The sequence below is a fragment of the Pithys albifrons genome, chromosome 8 (genome assembly GCF_047495875.1).
Source record: "Pithys albifrons albifrons isolate INPA30051 chromosome 8, PitAlb_v1, whole genome shotgun sequence".
In the NCBI taxonomy this organism is placed as follows: Eukaryota; Metazoa; Chordata; class Aves; order Passeriformes; family Thamnophilidae; genus Pithys; species Pithys albifrons.
In genome coordinates this window covers 35,443,297-35,458,349 of record NC_092465.1, presented here as the reverse complement: position 1 = coordinate 35,458,349, position 15,053 = coordinate 35,443,297, and the positions used below count along the sequence as shown (strand labels likewise).

At 51.3% G+C, this 15,053-nt stretch overlaps 1 protein-coding gene across 6 annotated transcripts in view; it reads right to left on the bottom strand.

Annotated features, from left to right (window-relative positions):
* AGAP1 (ArfGAP with GTPase domain, ankyrin repeat and PH domain 1) overlaps positions 1-15,053 on the bottom strand; it is a 320,698-nt gene that overhangs the window by 222,195 nt on the left and 83,450 nt on the right. The gene's annotated exons all lie outside the window — the stretch shown is intronic.

The following is a 15,053-nucleotide window of genomic DNA, read 5'->3' as shown; positions in this document are numbered from 1 at the left end:
CACACAGGCAGGGGCAGGGCCCCCCGGCCCGGCCCGGCCCGGGGCACAGCGGCAGGGGCAGGGCCCCCCGGCCCGGCCCGGGGCACACAGGCAGGGGCAGGGCCCCCCGGCCCGGCCCCAGCCCAGTGGCACAAAGGTAACAGCAACATCACAAGCCCTGATGCTTTTCTTCAAATTAGAACTTGAAATACTGTTTTGAGAGATCTGCACATTCCTAAAGCACAAGTCAGGGAGGAGAGGCAATGAAACAGTGAGGTTTGGGTGCCACCATTGGGATGGCCATTGAATCACCCACTGACCAACTGAGCTGTGGCAGCAATTCCTCAGGAAGGATAATTTATTCCAAATTAATCCCAAGACCCATGGAAATTCAGGTGTAAAGGTCAATTACCTGTAGAGAGAACATCACAAACAAGTTTGGGGGTTTGCCTTTGCTTGCTAAAGGAGGGAAATGACCTTCCAGCTACAGCAGGACTGAGACACTGCACCCATCACAGCCCAGACTGGGGAGTCCAGAAAAACTCTGCTGAAGCAGCAGAGCCCCAACTACCACATGTCAAATTGAACACACTGGAAGAGATCTGCATAACAAACAGAACCACATGTATGAAGCTGATTGCAGTTACTGCCCGAGTTTGGAATTCAAGTCAACTCGACCTTCAGGTCTCACTACAGACCATACACATGAAAGGAATGACTTCTGTCAATAATTAATCTCAGTTGCATGTGCTGCTCATTTAACCTCTGCATCAGGGATCAAAAGATCCACATCCTCTCGGTGTCACTCCTGGCTTTTTAAAACGTGCACCAAGAGGATTGTTCAAGTTGCATTTTCCTTGCCAAGTTTATTTTTCCCCCAACATGGTCTTCCTTTTTTTACTTTTTTTTCCCCGCCCTCCATTTCCACCACATTTAGAGTTCCTCAGTTCCACCTACACATCCCTGCACTGAGGCACAAACCCCAACAACATCCGTGGCTATTTCAAAACCTCAGTTTAGTAACTCGGCTCCACCCAGAGGAGGAACCTTCTATCTTAGCTCCAGTATTAAAAATGAGATGTAGGCTCTAGTTTGCTTTGCCTTGAATCCCAGACTGGTTTGGGTGGGAGGAGACCTTAAAGCCCACCCAGTGCCACCCCCTGCCACGGGCAAGGACACCTCCCACCAGCCCAGGGTGCTCCAAGCCCTGTCCAACCTGGCCTGGAACACTCCCAGGGATGGGGCAGCACATGTTGTGGTGAAATCCTGGGGGTTTGATGGCTGTTCTTGAAGGCACAGCACAACAAACCAACCTCCATAAAAACCCTACTCAGAATTCCCAAACAAAAATTTACCCCTTTAAACCCAGGAATGGTCACTAAAAACTAAATATTAGCAAAACACTGTTAATGAGAGACAAGAGGATGAACCATCCCTGGTTTGGAAGAGGGGAGAGGAGTCACACATGGAACTGGAGATGTTCCACAGCCTCTGTGGAAGGGCAGGCTGTTCCATCCGCCCTTCATTTTTAACACTGGAAGCCCTTTCTTTAAATTAACCCCATTTCCTGCCCTGGGCCAAGGCAGCAAGGCAGACAATCAGCCCTTGAGTAAACAGCTTTAACTGGGACCAATTAGATTTACACCTCCCTCTCCATCCTTTGGGCCCACCCTGGTAAAAAACCCTCCAGGCCAATTAAGTCTGCCTGGTGATTAATGTTTTAGGAGAGCCCCCCAACGCCCACAGGGGCAGGGCCAGCACAGCACCTGTCCCCCTAACCTCGTTCTGCCCCTTTCCCTTCTCCCCATCTCCCAGCCCTGAGTAGCCCAGGGCTTTCCCTCCTCTGATCCAGATGAAACCCCCATGGCAAACCTGCCCCAGAGGGGGATGAGGGGAGGGAGGGCAGATGCCTCTGCAGGACAACATGAAAAGACTGAAATACTCCACAATTCTTGGAAAGCTTCTTAGCAAGAGCTTCCCTCAGGCAATCCCAACGTTCCTTTGCTGTCCTTTTAAATGAAGAGAAGCTATCAATAAATAAAAAACAGAAAAGCCAAGGGATTCCTCTGGAAATGCTCAGCAAAAGGTCCTTTTTGCTAAGAACAGGAGCCCTCAAAAACACATCAGTGAAGTTAAAAGTACCAACAGCCACATCCCACCACGCTGCCCCTCAATAATTTCTGCATTACAAGCAATATTTAGAGTTACTTCTGACTTTGAAATAAATACCTGAGAGTGAAGAGGAACAGAAAATATTCCTACAAGCTCCCACTTGCCCACAAGGATGCAGATAATGCCACACATCTCTCTTTTGGAGCTGCATCAAAGCAGCACTTTGAGGGTGTATTTCCCAAAGCTCCTGTGCTCATTTCCTTAGCAAAGAGGGAAATGTGCAGCTTTGGGTTGAGACTTGTGATCCTCTTCAGACATGCTTATTTTTCAGGAGAGGGAATCTCACAGCACATCCCCCTGCACTTCAAGTCAAAGCACCAACTCAGTCCCAACACAAAATAGCAGAAAAGCGTTCTAAAATGTTTATCTCTTGCCTTGCATAGAAGATTATTTGCAAGAGTGTGTCATGCTCCAAAAGGCCCTTTTTGTAGCTTACATGGGACTCTGAGCAACCTGTTCCAGTGAAGGTGTCCCTGCCCATGGCATGGGGTGGAACAAGACAAGCTTTAAGATCCCTTCCAACCCAAACCATCCTGGGATTCTAGGAATTGACTCGTTCATCTTATACCTGTTTTTTCTCATTCATTTTATAGCTGTTTTAAAAACTAAACAATAAACCAAATACAGTTTTTCACATGAATCCTCTCTGCATGTATGTGCTGTTCTATTACACCAAACAATAACTACAAAGCTCTAGCAAACCAAATATTTAGAAAACCAGCCATAGCAGTACCAGGATAATTTAAGGTTTTTTCCTCCCTACTCAGTTTGATGCAGTTATGGATTATCTGTCTCCCCACTGTATGCCAGTTAGGAATTCCTGCTGAAACTACCCATCTCCAAACATCTTTCCTGAACTGCACATGTGTCATTTATGATTCTGAGGCAGTGCAAGCAGAGCAGCACTGCAGGGTGCCCAGTGCCCTCCCTGCCCTCCAGGTGGGAACCCCAGCCAGACTCTGGGCATTCCATTCCATCCCAGCACTGCAGGGTGCCCTGAGCCCTCCCTGCCCTCCAGGTGGGCACCCCAGGCAAGCTCTGGGCATTCCATTCCATCCCAGCACTGCAGGGTGCCCTGTGTCCTCCCTGCCCTCCAGGTGGGCACCCCAGCACGCTGGGAATTCCATCCCAGCACTGCAGGGTGCCCTGTGCCCTCCCAGCCCCTCCAGGTGGGAATCCCAGCACTCTGGGAATCCCATCCCAGCACTGCAGGGTGCCCTGCGCTCTCCCTGCCATTCAGGTGGGCACCCCAGCACTTTGGGAATCCCATCTCAGCACTGCAGGGTGCCCTCAGCCCTCCCTGCCACCCAGGTGGGAACCCCAGCCAGGCTCTGGGCATTCCATTCCATCCCAGCACTGCAGGGTGCCCTGTGCTCTCCCTGCCATCCAGGGGGGAATCCCATCCCAGCACTGCAAGGTGCCCTGCGCTCTCCCTGCCATCCAGGTGGGCACCCCAGGCAAGCTCTGGAAATCCCATCCCAGCACTGCAGGGTGCCCTGTGCCCTCCCAGCCCCTCCAGGTGGGAATCCCAGCACTCTGGGAATCCCATCCCAGCACTGCAGGGTGCCCTGCGCCCTCCCTGCCATCCAGGTGGGCACCCCAGGCAGGCTCTGGGAATCCCATCCCAGCACTGCAGGGTGCCCTGAGCCCTCCCTGCCCTCCAGGTGGGCACCCCAGGCAGGCTCTGGGAATCCCATCCCAGCACTGCAGGGTGCCCTGAGCCCTCCCTGCCATCCAGGTGGGCACCCCAGGCAGGCTCTGGGAATCCCATCCCAGCACTGCAGGGTGCCCTGAGCCCTCCCTGCCATCCAGGTGGGCACCCCAGGCAGGCTCTGGGAATCCCATCCCAGCACTGCAGGGTGCCCTGAGCCCTCCCTGCCATCCAGGTGGGCACCCCAGCTATGCTCTGGCAATCCCAACCCTTCCCAGCCCAACACTGTGTTTACACTTCCTTAACAGCATCAACACACACTGCACAAGCCACAAAAACTGCCATGGAGCAGCTCAATTCCAGCCCTAACCCCAGAGGGATGGGGAGCTGCCAGTGTGGGGCTCCCCTGCTCCATCCCACTGGTGTCAGCAGGGATAAAATCCCCCAGCTCATGGGAAATGTTTGAGACTGCACAGATATACCCCTGGCTAAACCCCCTTGCTAATTATAAACCAGCTCTGAGCTCAGCCCCTTGAAGGCATCAGGCACCTCAGCCCAAACTCTCTTGAGCCCCTCGGGGGTCTCTGACACCTCAAACCCCTTCCCTGCACCCAGGACTGCCTTAAACAGCTATTTAGGTCAAAGCCCTGATGTGCCTCCCCAGTGGCAGCTCAGCAGCATCATCCTCTGTGCTGCCATGGAAACCAGGCAGGGCCAGGATGCAGAGCCACAACCCTGCCCAGCCCTGCCCCAAATCCACTCCTGGCCTTGGGAATTCGGGAGCACTTGGCTATCACCAAGGCACTTGGGGTTTGCTGCAACTTTGGAATTGCTGAAATTGCAAAGAATTCATCTGCAGCCAACACTCCCCTCGTGGCTCTCACAGCCTCGTTCAGCACAGCTTCTGTTGGGGGCAGAGGTGTTTGTTCCCTGCCCAGCTCCCACAGCTGGGTTAGCCCCCTGCTCCCTAAACAGCCCTTAGGGATGGATAAGGCATCCAAACATATTCCCAAACCAGGCTCATGTCTCAAGTTTCTCATCTAACACCACCAAATTATTTCTTTTGTCCTTAAATACAACGTAGCTCCAACCACAGCGAGTCCTCTCAGCCCAAAACACCCTCCAAGATCCAAAACCAAACAGACTCTGTAACTCCAGCTCTAAGCTGTTTATAAGGAAAAATAAATGACACACTTAACAAGAAGCATTTCCCATTCCCTGTCTTTTCCCAGTGGGTTGGGTCCTGGAGTGAGGGAAATTATTATCCCAGAGATGAAAGCACAGTTTTCTCTTGAGACAATTCTCCTTGGGAGAGGCAAAGAGCACGTCAGAGAGGGATGTTCTGAGGGAACACCACGAGCACCACAGCTCAGTTCCAATAAAATGCACATTTGTCAGAGGAAGGTGACACTGGGCCAGGACACCCCATATCCCAACCAAGAGGCTGGAAGGAATTTAAAAAGCAGACAAGGAGAAAATGAGAGCACCACTGCAACAGAAGTGGGGAGGGAAAGGATCATCTCTGCCAAGCAATGCAATAACACATCATCTTTTCTGGCAATAACCTGCAGTTGGAGCCTCACAGAAACGCAGTTAAACACAATTACAGCAGTATTGGATTCCGGGAAGGAAAAGAAACCACTGGAAATGAAATGTTTGGTGAATTCCTTGGTTTTTTGGGCATACCCCAAAGCAGGGCAGTGTCAGAGGTGAGGTCTGTCTTCTGTCACCTCCTGTCCCAGGGGAAGGGCAGTGCCAGCACAGGGAGGATTATCCCATGTGTAACTAAGGGAGAATCTGCAGATAAGAGTTTGAGCTGTTCAAGCCACACTCGGAACAGCAGGAGGGAAAATCCAGCACTAAACCCATGTCCCAGCAAAGATGCCCAAAACGAGAAAAATCACAGCCACGGTGCCTTTGCTGAGTACAAACACAAACCAGGAATCAGCCTTTCTTATCCAGGTCTGAATATTCATGAGGAACCTTCCTGTGAAGCATCAGAGATGAAAAGGGGCAGCTCCTGCAGCTGGCACAGGGAGAATCAGTGTCAGAGGATGAATTAAAAAGGATGAAATGGGGGGAGCAAGAACGTTTTAAAACAATATGGCAAGAGATTTTGTCTGGCAAGGCAAAAAGAAGAAAGTCACAAGAGAGATGCCAAAAAATGACAGACTGTTTGTCTGGCAGGCTGGAAAGAGTTTCAGCTTTTCAGATAGGTAAGAATGGCTGCAGCAAAAAAAAATAAGGCAAAAAATTAACAAGGTGAACTTGGTGCCAAGATGGTGGAGAAGAACAAAGTCATGGAATATCCTGAGCTGGAAGGGACCGACAAGGACCATCCAGTCCCACTCCTGGCCCTGCACAGACACCCCAATAATCCCACCCTGTCCCTGTCCAAACCCTCCTGGAGCTCTGGCAGCCTTGGGGCTGTGCCCACTGCCCTGGGGAGCCTGGTCAGTGCCCACCACCCTCTGGGGGAGAACCTTTCCCTGAGATCCACCCAAACCTGCCCTGGGGAGCCTGGTCAGTGCCCACCACCCTCTGGGGGAAGAACCTTGTCCTGAGACCCACCCAAACCTGCCCTGGGGAGCCTGGTCAGTGCCCACCACCCTCTGGGGGAAGAACCTTTCCCTGAGATCCACCCAAACCTGCCCTGGGGAGCCTGGTCAGTGCCCACCACCCTCTGGGGGAAGAGCCTTTCCCTGAGATCCACCCAAACCTGCCCTGGGGAGCCTGGTCAGTGCCCACCACCCTCTGGGGGAAGAACCTTTCCCTGAGATCCACCAAAACCTGCCCTGAAACAGCTTCAGCAACAATACTCAATAAAACCCAAGCATACAATGAGTCACCTCTGCAGGATTCTCGCACAGCAGAGACTGCACTGGGCTAACACCTGAGCAGCACCACAATTCAAGCAGCAGAATGTGAAGCAGGTTGTGGTAAATGAGTAAAACCACAGCAAGCTCTGGGGGGAAAAGGCTTAGGAGAAAGGAGATAAAGGGACTATGAAGTTACACTTAACAAAACAGTGACAAAAGCACAAACTCTTAAGACTGGCAAACACCAAACCCAGACTAAAAATTTACAGGGGCCTGCAGTGACAGGACAAGGGAATGGCTTCCCACTGCCAGAGGGCAGGGATACACGGGATTATGGAAGGAATCAGCCCAGGGAAGCTGTGGCTGCCCCAACCCTGGGAGAGTCCATGGCCAGGTTGGACAGGGCTTGGGGCACCCTGGGCTGGTGGGAGGTGTCCCTGCCCATGGCAGGGGTGGGATGGGCTTTAAGGTCCCTCCCAACCCAAACCATGCTGTGATTCTGTGAAGCAGCAGCTGAGGCAGGAGCAGCTCTTCCCCACAAACTCAGCCCCTGCAGTATTTTCCTCACTGCTGTGCATCCTGCCCAGGGCTGGCACTGCCAGGCTCCTACAGCTCAGCTGCCTTTTGGTTTGTAACCAAAGGGAAAACTACTGGGCTGAGTTTTCATCTGCCTCTTGCTGGTTTCACAACACAGTTCTTAATCCTTAAATAGGAAGGGATAAACAGGGGTGATTCCATCTTCACCTCCCACTCCTCTCTCACGAGAATCCCTCTTGCCTCCCTCCCCTCCCCAGGCTGCCCCACTGCCCACGGGAGGCTCTCCTGGACCCAGCACTGCCCTTCTAACACAGTTTTTTGCACTCCTATATTTATTTCAACTTGTGATGTCCACAATCACCCCCCCAGAGTCTCCTGAGATGCCACACCAGGCCTTTTTAATGGCAAGAGAATCACAGAATCATTTGGTTTGGAAAACACCTCTGAGATGAAGTGCAGCCTTTGAGTGCCCACCTCCTTGTCAACCAGACCAGAGCTCTAAAAGCCAGGACAGTCTGCCCTGTTTCCTGTCCTTTCTGCTGCACCCTGAGCCCTGCTGAGCCACTCAGGTGTGATTTCCACAGAGCTGTTCCCAAGGCCAAGATCCCTTCCAAGACTTAGGGTTCATTTGGAGCTGTGACACGAGTCAGGCCTGTCCTCTCCCCGTGCCACCCTCCCAGTCACCCACAGCAAGTTCAATCCACCAGGAGTTCACCACTAACCATCACAAGGTTCTCTGTAGCTCTGCACAACCTGCTGTTCACTTTCCAGGGCATTTATCAATATCTTAACCTGAAGACACTGCAGCAGATTCCTCCAAGACTTGCTGCTGGTTTTTTCAGTGGGAAAATTCATTTATTCCTACACATGATTTCCTCCTTATAAAAGGGTTTCATACACAGTAAGACCATCCTTCTATGTGATGGCAGCTCAGCTCAAGCCTTTGGGCAGAGCAAGTCCTGCAGTCACCACAATGAACACATTTCCCCACCAGAACTGCAGTCACCACGAGGTAAGATGTGCCCATGACAGCAGAGCCTGCCCTTGCCCAGTGCCTCATTCCCCCACCCACCCACAGAGCTGCCCTCCCCTTCAGTGCCTGCACTCTGAGACTGATGTGGGCAGAGGCAAACTCTGCCCCTGGCACACCCAACAGCCACAGTGAAGTCACTGCAGTTCCATGGGTGTGATCCAGTAACTCAGTCAGACCAACACTCCCCATTCCTCAATGCTCTTCCCTCTCCAGGAACCTACAAACACCACCATGAATGAGTGATGGTGACTGAGGATTCTCTATTCTTTGCTGCCCTGGATTACCTGGTGCAGCCCCAACATCCCCATGCCCAAACACACAGTACCCAAGCTCACAAATCTGCTCCTGGCCCACCTTCCCTGCTTGGCCACCACAACCTGTGCCCTGCTGCCATGTCCCCAGTCAGATGGGCTTTAACTGAGGCTGCAGAGAACGGGCCCAGCGCTTTTGTACAGAAGTACATCCACAAAAACAGCTCCCCTTTCCACAAGGGAAATGATGACTTGTTTATGCAACACATTTCTGAAAACATTTTTTAGAACTGGAGTCATGTCTCCCAGATTGCTGTGCTGGTTGTCAAAACAGAGCCTCTTTTTCCCTGACTGGACCATATGTAACCCTAAATCCACTTTCCCTAACCTGATATCACCCAGGCAAGATTTGGAGACGATTAGTGGAAAACACACAAATGAGACACTGTTCTCCAGAGAGCAGCACAGCAGGAATAATCTGAGGGGGTTTATATTTATTAGCCTGATGCACATCTAACTTGTTTAAACAAGGCTCTTGTCAAACGTCAAACAAGAACATTAATGCAATCCAAGGCAGCTCTCCCAGGAATTAGTGCTGAGCTGGAGGCAGCACAAAGCCCTGGTTACAGCACTGAGGAGGCAGAGCAAGGGGGCCCATTTCAGTTCCAGGGCACACAGACCTGCTGAGAGAGTGAGGTTTGCTCCCCAAGAGCTGAGATGGAGAACCCAGAGCAGGAAATTGGGGTGGCAGCAGGTGCTGAGTGTGCGTGTGTGTGGCCAGGACTGCCTCCTGCCTCACAGGGGCAGGAGATGCTCCCGTGGCCAGGACTGCCTCCTGCCTCACAGGGGCAGGAGATGCTCCCGTGGCCAGGACTGCCTCCTGCCTCACAGGGGCAGGAGATGCTCCCGTGGCCAGGACTGCCTCCTGCCTCACAGGGGCAGGAGATGCTCCCGTGGCCAGGACTGCCTCCTGCCTCACAGGGGCAGGAGATGCTCCCCTGACACCTCCCAGGACAGACTGTGCCCTGGATGCTCTCCCTGTGCTGTTTCCTTCCCCATGGGAATGCCCAGACTCAGCACACAGAGCAGAGCACACACTCAGCTGCTTCAGACGCCCAATTAGCTTCTACTCTCCTGTGATAAGGATTTAAATTTCTGCCTAAGAGATTCATCCACCAAAATATTAAACCACCACAGATCCATCGGAGTACCCCTGAAAACCTGGGAATTATCACTGCACAGGTCCTAGAGCTGAGAGAAAGCCAAGCAAGAAGGGAAGGGCTTAGGGCTGGCAGCACCTTTTGCACAAAATCTGCTTCAAACATCCCAGTTCCAAAAGGCCAAGTGTGACTAAATGCTCCATTAGCAGAGAGTTTCCTTCCCCAACTTTCCAGGATAAAAGCACCTGCTCTCACCAGGCATTTTGGAGAGAGTGGGACCTGTGCAAGCACCAAGTATTTATTTTGGAAGCTCAAAACACCGCTCAGATGAACTTTAGACTCAGTGACTGTAACACAAAGCCCCTTTCAACTCCTCTGGCAGATAAAGCTGCAACTTTGTAGGAAGCCAAAGTGAGTAAAACCAACCTGTGGGATCCCGAGGGCTGCTGGCTGTGGCTCCTTCTCCTCCCTGCAGTGCCCCCACCTCACTCCTCATCCCTCCTTCCCCTCCCTGCAGTGCCCCCACCTCACTCCTCATCCCTCCTTCCCCTCCCTGCAGTGCCCCCACCTCACTCCTCATCCCTCCTTCCCCTCCCTGCAGTGCCCCCACCTCACTCCTCATCCCTCCTTCCCTTCCCTGCAGTGCCCCCACCTCACTCCTCATCCCTCCTTCCCCTCCCTGCAGTGCCCCCACCTCACTCCTCATCCCTCCTTCCCTTCCCTGCAGTGCCCCCACCTCACCCCTCATCCCTCCTTCCCCTCCCTGCAGTGCCCCCACCTCACCCCTCATCCCTCCTTCCCCTCCCTGCAGTGCCCCCACCCCACCCCCACCTCCCCAAGGCCTCACAGTCCATCCCACACACACCAAACATTAGTGAGGACCTGAGATCTCAATCAAGACTGAACCACAGCAAATACCAGAGCTTACTAATCCTTCTCCATTTGAGGGCTATAAAGCTGAACCTTCAGCTTTGCTAAAACTGGTAATACAGCATTTTTTAAAAACACACACTCAGGAATCAAACTGTTGTGGGTCTTGGCAAAAATCCTGCCCTCTGGCTACCTTCTTATTTGTGTTTCCTGGGTGAAGCCAAGAACTCAAGTGTGTTTTCCAAGTTTCACCAGGTTCCCATCACCTCAGGCATGGACTTTACAACTAGAAATGGCACCTTTAGAGAAGCCCATGCAGAGCTCAAGAATCAGAAAACTACTTTGCTCACCTAAGAGACCAGCATCTCCTTCCTTACAGTCCTGGACTGTTGCACTCACTATTGTACAACATGCAAATTAATCTCCCTAAAGAATTTGGAAAAAAATATCTATTCCACAAGGCCTCTTGTGCATCTTGACCTGTAACATATTCTAGAAGGCAGGTAGAAAAGTGACTCCTTGCTAAATCCCTGCACCCAAACACTTAAAGAATTGCCTTCTCCCCTTGGATTCTGTTCCCTTTTAATGCCATAACCTCCTGCTACCTTTTCACAAGGTGAGAAAGGAATTCTGGAGGCCAGTTGTCCCATCACAGCCTTTATTCTTTGCCACCTTGGTGCCACTTCCCCAGGTAAACTCAACCCCATCAGCCACTGAAACTCAATACAAGAAATTTTCTGATGTTCAGAAAAATAAAGAGAAGTCAAAACAACACATAAAGATGTAAAATGCATTTCAAAGTCACAAGAAGGGTGTCAGCCTCTAATCCAGCAACATTGGGCTCTGAAGGAAATAATTAACAGTCAAGTGCAGCCTTAAATCCATAATAAACCACATCCACCTGGAAGCAGCACAGTGGGAAGACAGAATGCCAAGGGCCACAGCCTGCCTATCCCAACAAAACCACCCAAAGGCAGCAGCAGAACCTGCAATGCCAAGCGCCCACTTCCAGCACCTTTGGCCATCACTGAGGGAGCAGCTCTGCCCCATGGGAAGCTGATCTCTGGAGCCTTGTGATGGCCATGCCAACCAGACACCCCACGAGCTGCATCTTCTGGGTGCAAAACTGGCAATTTCTCCATGTTTTCCATCTGGAGACTTCCCTCTGGACTCTGCAAACCACACCTGTACTCTGAGACTGCCCTGGGGTCCCGCACAGCACCCTCTGGCACAGCAGAGCAGGGCACAGGAGAGCACAGACCAAAGGAATCTGAGACCAAGGCTCAGGGATTCTGACAGTCCCCCTGGCAGGCACAGCAGTTACAACACTGGGCTTGGCACAGTCACCTGGATTTCTGGCCCATTTTTGTTGTGAAAACAAGACTGAATTTCTGTCCAGCCCTCCAAAACAAGACTGACAATTTCTGTCCAAGCCTCCCAGCTGCTCTCTCACAAAGCAAGGGAAGCTCAGGCTGTCTTTGGGGTCACACACACACACACAGACAACACGTGGTCAGCACACCAAGGCAGCTCCTGCTGCAGATTCAAACAACCCCTGGCTCCTCCTCTCTGTTTAGAAGGATTTCTGTTTTCCCAGGCAGCAGCACAGCCCAGCACAGACTGCAGCTGCTGCCACAGCTGGAGCAGACCCCGTCAGACCCATGGCACTAGAGGTATTTTTAAGCTAAAGTGCATAAGAGTTCACATCCCAGAGTGAAAACAAAGCAAACACCAAAATAAACTTCACTGTCCTCCTAATTAGAGGGACTGGTTCCTCCAGGAAGGCCAAACTGCTGTGGGTTACACCAGTGTGTGTTCAGCACTCACTCCCTGGGACACTCACACTGGTACTGAGGCTGTGCCAGGGAAACCACCCCCGAGGGCTCTCTGGGCAGAGGGGGCTCTGCAGAACCTCATTTATAAACCCACCACCCTCCCTGAGCACCCACAAGGGCTCTCTGGGCAGGGAGGACTCTGCAGAACCTAATTTATAAACCCACCACCCTCCCTGAGCACCCACAAGGGCTCTCTGGGCAGAGGGGGCTCTGCAGAATCTCATTTATAAACCCACCACCCTCCCTGAGCACCCCTGAGGGCTCTCTGGGCAGGGAGGACTCTGCAGAACCTCATCTGAAACGTCACAGGACATTTGCATAAACAAAATCTCAACAAAACTGGAATTTTTGGACCAAGGTTGTCATTCACTGTCAGCAGCCAGTGAATTTTCAGTCACCACAGAATGGTTTGGGTTGGAAGAAACCTTAAGAGCCCACCCAGTGCCACCCCCTGCCATGGGCAGGGACACCTCCCACCAGCCCAGGCTGCTCCAAGCCCTGTCCAGCCTGGCCTGGGACACTTCCAGGGATGGAGTAAGTTCAACAGTATCTTATTTTAATAAATCTGGCACATTTTTAACTGCCTCTTCTGACCTTTCCCCTCACTCAGGGGTTTACCCTCCTGCAGGTTACACTGTCAGCAAATAATCCTCTTTGTAAGACAAAGGCCTGAGCTCAGCAGTGACAGGCACAGGGGAGAGGGCAAGGCTCTAAAGCCAAAGGAAAACCAAGGATTTCCAAGTGAACTGTCCTCCCCTTGCCCCAGCAAACAGCCTTCCCACAGGTATGAAAATCTGTGTGTGAATTCACTGCTTTTCTAAGAAGCCAACAAGTTTCTGCTCAAAACTTGGTCCCAAATGGTGTTTGTGACCTTGTTCCAAGCACTTTCCAGATTTCCTTCTCCTCTAGTGCTCCATTCATCCAACTCCAGGAATAGTAAAACAGCATCAAGTTGTACCTCAGAGCTGCAAAGGGAGGTGTCTCCTGCTCTGGGTCTCGTGTTTATGGAAATCCAAAGCCAGTTTAATGGAGTGTGTTGGGCTGAGTGGCAAAATGCAACTGCCCAGGACAGAGAGAAAGGGTCCTGTCCCCCAACCAAGGGAAAGGAAGGAGGAAAAAAACCCAAACCCCAAAATAGCAAGCTTATTATAGAAAAGAAAGGCCATTAAAAACAGAATATGATATAATTCATATATAGCTTCTTATATTACAAAAAATAAAGGCAATTTGAAACAGAACACGATATAATACATATATATACAAATGTGAGAAAAAAACCAAACTAACAACAGTAACTACCGAGCCACCCAACCAAATAATACAGATCCCAACTACTCAAACTCTACAAAGCTTCTCAAAAACTCTTCCAGAGAAACCTCCCAGCAAGAGAGGAGAAAAATGACCAGCAAATGTTCCATCCCTGGATAACCCAGCGGGGATGGTGGCAAGGCCTGATCTGGGCAGGGCGGCCTCAGGGCTGAGGCAAAGAGCAAAAGGGACAGAAGCTCCACTTTCTTCATTTTTTACACTTCTTGGTGACGTCAGATGATATGAAATACCCCTTTGGTTGCCCAAGTGAGGTGGTGCTTGTCCCTTCTGATCTCTGGCCCATCCCCTGGGCCTGCTGGACTGAGGCCTGGCTGGAACTAAAGACCAAACTCCCACACCGAGAAATCTTCAGATTAATCAGATGTGCTTATTTTATGCACAAGAACAAGGGGACAGACCTTTGTAGATGGCAAATTAAGGTATTCCCAGCACTGAAATCTCTCCATTCCACAGAATTGTGCTGCTTTTCCATGTTATAGAGAAATTAAACCTTTATATCCTACATACCCCCAGGAGGCAGTCAGGAAAACGCAGCTCGTTGTCTAATGGGGATGCCCAACTCCTGCCACGTCCCAGTGCCCACCACACAACTGGGGCACAGGTGACTCCTGACTGCAATCACTGCCTCCAATTAACACTCCCCCTCATCACCTGTGCCCAGGGCCCCTCAGGCTCTGCTGACTCACACTGGCATTAACCAGCCCCTAAAGGTGCTGGGCCGCCACCTGGTGCCAACTGGAGCCACCGTTAATGACCTGATGAGACCCACCTGTGCAGGCAACGGAACACACACACACACACACACCCCACCCCATAAATAACAGCAGCAAGAGCAGCCCCTATTTGTGGAAAAACAGTTCCAATTTAACAACTGGCAGTTATTAAAATCACAGAATAAGACCTTAAAGATACGAATTCCAACCCCCTGCCATGGGCACCTTCCACAGCCCAGGTTACTCAGAACCCACCCACCCTATTCCTCCAAAAGGCACAGTGAGAGAGGCTGAAGAATATGGATTTTAGATAATCCCTGTTGTTCAACTCATTTTCCTCTTATTCAGACACCAAAATGAATATCCCAGGGCCATTTGCTCACCTTATCTGCCTCAGTGCCAGTCCCAGGGTGAGGGCAGAATGTTTAGGTGTCACTTGGGACTGGCCCATTCCCAGGGAAAAGGACATCCCTTTGTGCTGCCCTTCCCTCTGGCAGCACCCACAGAACCTGGATGAGGCCAAGACAAGGGGGAAATGGCCCACAGCAGTTTTACACAGGATCCCTTGGCAAGGCTGCATTACAGAAATAAAGGCTGAACACAAACCCACTGCTTTGAACAAGAAAGCATCAATTTTACAGAAGAAAACAACTGTTTTTATGAAAAAAGTGGAAACATTACCTTGCCTGAGATCAAACTGCCTT